Source organism: Drosophila simulans, unplaced genomic scaffold (assembly GCF_016746395.2).
Source record: "Drosophila simulans strain w501 unplaced genomic scaffold, Prin_Dsim_3.1 Segkk86_quiver_pilon, whole genome shotgun sequence".
Lineage (NCBI taxonomy): Eukaryota > Metazoa > Arthropoda > Insecta > Diptera > Drosophilidae > Drosophila > Drosophila simulans.
Window position 1 is genome coordinate 64,876 of NW_025416882.1, and position 5,125 is coordinate 70,000.

Sequence of the window (5,125 nt, forward strand, 5' to 3'; positions counted from 1 at the left end):
ATTTCCAACATACATAATTATTGTATCCACACATGTACAATTTTTGTTTAACCAATATAAATATTAAGTTAAATCATTTGCATTTTGAAGATAAATTTAAAATTTATCTCTTTTCATATATCTCTCTGGTAATATATAACATAAAACCAAGCGCATATGATAATATTTCCACATTTAATATATAATTTTATATTTCTTTCATAAGAATCCATATTTGTATTATACCGTAACGATATAATAATCCAACTATACGGCAGGTAATAAATAAATATTTGCCTGCCTCCAAAAATTAACGATAATATATGGAAACGATTTGTTATTCTATATATAATAGAAACTTGACTTTTGTTTCAACGATATTATCTAAAAAGCGTATATTCCTATTATCCGCGGAGCCAAGTCCCGTGTTCTATAGAACTGAGAAACAAATTTGTACGGATAATAATATACTTTATTGTATGTAACCAATATAAACATAATCCGAAATAAATATTTCGAATAATGCGGGAGGTCGGCAACCACTGCCTACCTATAGTAGTTTTTGAACCCGCTGTCGTCAAAGCGGGTATTTTCAATTCCGTTTGCCACCCAACATACGGGCTATTCTCTTATATATTAAGAGATTATATGAACATTTCATTTTTTTTTCCATTATTCATATATAATTTTTTTTTTTTTTTTTTTTTTTTAGCGTGCGTTTATTTATTTAAAATCTGTCCTAGTGGACAATAATTAAATGGTTTTGCGGGGGAACATTAGCTTAAGGGATACTATTGTACATGTATTTGTGGCGGGTTTTATATGTGTTGTCTATTGTTGTGGAAGATCGAGAGGGTGTCTCCTCATGAGACGTCTGCTTGTTTGGCTATTGTCTAACAGGTTGGTGGCGAGGTGGTTAGGGTGGTTTTCGAGCCTTTTCAGGTATCTCTCGCTGAGCCTGGAGATTTCATCAGCGACTTGTGGGATTCCAAGTTCCCTATGTATGGCGACATTCTCGTGGTAGGGATGCGCATTACAGGCAATTCTCAAGCACCTATTCTGGAACCGCTGTATACGCAGGCGATTCGTGTGGCTTGCCGTGCCCCATAGCTGTATCCCGTAGGTCCAGATGGGCTTGAGAATTGCCTTGTACACCAGGATTTTGTGGTTCTGCCTTAGCTTGGACCCTCTCCCAATAAGCCAATGCATCTGCCTCAGACGCGCATCGGCCTGTATGCGTTTGCTGACGATGTGGGGACGCCAAGTGAGCCTGCGGTCCAGGGTAAGTCCTAGGTACTTGGGTGCGGGTGCGTTGGGAATGATGACTCCGTTTAGCGTGACCGGTGGGCAGTCTCCTCTCCTTAGTGCAAATGTTGTTTGGGTAGATTTTTCCGCGTTCACTACGATGTTCCACCTGCTGAGCCAGGGATGTAGCGCGTCCATTTGCCTTTGGATTGTTTCGGAGGCTTCTCGTGGGTCGGATGAGGAGGCGAGGAAAGCCGTGTCATCTGCATAAGTCGCTATAGTTAGGTTCCTGGAGGGATTATGGGAAGGTCTGCGGTGTAAAGGGTGTACAGTATTGGTCCGAGCACACTGCCTTGCGGAACTCCAGCTCTGATCAGTCTGGGTAGGCTTATTGCACTTCCGCATCTGACTTGGAATGCTCTTCCCTCAGTGTAGGATTTGAGGAGGGTAAAATGGGGGCTTGGGAGGTAGGATTTGAGTTTATGGAGGAGTCCAGGATGCCAAACTCTGTCGAATGCCTGCTTCACGTCGAGCATTACAGCGCAGCAGTATTTCTTTTGCTCGAATGCCTCGAGGATCCGTTCGACTAGCCGGTGGCATTGCTCTGGTGTTCCGTGGGAGCGCCTGAAGCCAAACTGGTGATCGGGGATCAAACCAGCCTCATCCAGTACTGGCAATACTCTGCGCAAAAATACTCTTTCGAGTATTTTGGAGAGGATTGCCAGCAAACTAATCGGACGATAGGAGGCGAGATTGGCTTCAGGCTTACCAGGCTTGAGGAGGACAATAACCTCTGCTCTTTTCCACTCTTCCGGGAAGTACCCTAGCCGGAAGCAGCTGTTGTAAATGCTGGCCAGCATTTGTGTGCAGCGGAATGGGAGCATTTTTAGGGCCGCCGCATCTATACGATCCAGGCCTGGAGATTTGTTGTTCTTCAGTAGAGCAATCTCCTGCGCAACTTCCTCAGGGTCGACTGGTTCCAACGGGGACCGGGAGAGCTTGGGCTATTGAGAAACCGGGCTGTTTCAGCATGTTCTTCGGCAGTGCAGCAGTCGAACGGAGAGAAGGCGTTGTAAAGGTGTTCGGCGAAAGCTTCTGCTCTTTCAGCATCCGAACGGCACCAGGATCCATCTGCTTTGCGCACTGCGGAAACCTTTTTGGCTGGTCGTTTAATGTGGCGGGTGACGTTCCACAGATTGTGGTCTGGGTCCCCGGGAGAGAGTTCCTCGAGGAATCTGAGGAAGGAGTCCTGGCGTAGGCTGGAGATCTTGTCCTTCAACTCCTTTGTGGCGTGATTGAGCGCTGTTTTGTCTCTTGGATTGCGCGTCAAGAACCAAACTCTCCTGAGACGCCTCTTCTCAGTCACGAGTGCCGCAATTTCCGGGGACCAGAGGTGGAGGTCCCTGCTAGGTGTTCTCGCAGTCTTTGGTGGCGGTGGGCTTGCGAATTCCGCAGCGTTTTGCATCTGCCTGGTGAGATTCCGATAGCTTCATCAATGTTCCTGGGGTTGTTGAGGATGGGTTCGGATTGACGGTGGAGAGCATCCAGGACGCGAACTTGGCGGCGTCGGTATATTTTCCAGTGAGCCTTCTGAGCGGGGTTTTCCTGAGGACTGGCGTGTTGATTAGCACGTTTATTGCACAGTGGTCTGACAGGAGGTCAGCATTTGTTGTGCAGCTGATCTTCGCATGCCCTATGCCTTTCGACACAGCAAAGTCCAGCAGGTCTGGAGTCTTGAGGGGATTCGTTGGCCAGTGAGTGGGCTCGCCAGTGGAGTGGCAGTCCAGTCGGTGGCGTTGCAGGTACCCAAACAGAGTTTTCCCTTTGGGGTTGTTGGCGCGCGATCCCCACCAAGAATGTTTGGCGTTATAATCTCCAGCTGCTATGAAGCGGGGCCCAAAATGCTCGAAGAACTCACTGAGGTGAGATGCTGTTATGCGGTATCTGGGGGGAAAGTAGACCGCTCCAATGTCTAAATCTCCTTGCGGGCTGACAATCCTGATGACAGGACATTGTGCCCAGTCTTGCTGAAACGCGGGCAGCTCTAGGTATTGAATACCGCTCCTGATGAGGATGGCTGCTCCACCGCGTGCTCTGCCAGAAGGATGGTCTGCATGGATGAGGTCATATCCGCTGATATTAAAGTGGGATCTGGGGAGAAGTGGGTTTCGGCTACGAGTAGGATATCGATCTGGTGGGTCTTCAGATGGTGCTCGACTATGGCCTTGCTGTTCTGCAGGCCGTTCGCATTCCAGACGACTAGGTGGAGCTTTAGTTGCATGACTTGCTGTTGAGAATGGTGGCCACCAGCTGTGTCATCTGGGTGAACATGCGCTCCATCATCCTTTCCATCATTCCTTCCATGCGAGCGAACATCGCTTCTATCTGACCGGAGTGTGGGGTTTCTGTTTGGGTTTGGACTGGGGTTGTGGGATTCTGCGGTGCTGCGTGCACTCCGTTGAGGGCGTCTCGGTAGCTCCTGCCAGAGGTGACGTTTGGTGATGCCACGGGCGGCGCCTTGTTAGCATTAGCGACGGGCCTTGTTTTCGGAGCAGCGAGTGCTTTGGCCCTTTTGTATGCAGGGCATCCCTTGAAAGACGCAGGATGGTCCGCCTGGCAGTGGAAGCAGCACGCTTTGTCGTCCTCCCTCTTCTCACATGCCCTCGATTCGTGAGGGCCTCCACACTTTACACATCGGTATTCCAGGAAGCAGTAACGCTGTGTATGACCGAATCCTTGGCACCTGAAGCATTGAGGCACGTCGTTGAACTTCTGCGGCGGTTCAATGGTTACTACCGACCTGCAGATCCGCTTGACTTGGTAGACGTCTTAGTTGTTGCTGGAAGGCTCCAGGTTGGCGAAGAATATTCCCAGCGGTTCTTTAGTTCTTCTGCCAATGGGATTGTGCAGATCTCTAACAGCGTGCCCTTGTCTGCGAAGGTCTTCAATGATTTCCTCACGATCGGTGGAGTGGTGGAGTCCTTTGATGACAACCTTGTATGCACGTTCATCTTTCGGCTGGAAAGTCCGATGCCTCTTGTTTTGGGCCACAAGTTGGAGACGCAGAGCTGTATAGGACTCTTTGTCCGGCATCATGACACGTACGTTGTTGCCATTCACGGTCTTGTAGGTAAAATTGTTCTTCGGGCCTACAAGAGTCGTGATCATCTTGACGAGTGCCGAGATGTTGGTCACATCGGGGATAAAAATCGGAGGTGGCTTGATGGTCTTCGGGGTGGGCTTTGGTTTCTCGGGGGTCTTGGGCTTGGAATCATCTTTAGGTCCGGGTTCGTCATCAGAGCTCTCTTGGTCGTACTCGTCTTCTTCGGTCGAGAGTAAAGCGAAGGCGTTGTTGGCGAGCTTCTTGCGCAGAGCTGCGCTAGTGCTTGGCTTATCTTCCAGCTCCTCTCCCTGTGCTTTCTTTGCCGGTTTTCGCTTTATCTCGCCCGGCTCTGTATGCGAGGTGCTTCCCTCGCTGCTGGAGCTGCTCTTGCGTGTTCTCAGAGCCTTTTTGCGTGGTGTTGTTCCAAGCTTGTGGGTGCGCGGGGGCCTGCCAGTCCATCTTCTCCAAAGTTGATAAGGAGTGAGGAGGGGGGGGGGGGGAAGCTGGGCACCGTAAGCCGGTGAGCCAGGCAGCACGTGGCTGCTGCTTTGCAATTATACCGCTGCTTCGAGCACTGGGTTTTTGCGCTGATAACACGCACACTCGGGTGTGCGATGGTGTTAGTGCGAACTACCGTTAGGTACGTTGGCTGGGCCAATCAAAACGCGCGACAAGATCACGCGACGCGAAGTGGCTGGGCACAAGTAACGGGACTTACAACTGTGAACAATTTGCTAACAATTTGCTAACAATTTGCTGTCGATCCGCAGGCACGTCTGCACTCGTCGAGTGTTCGAT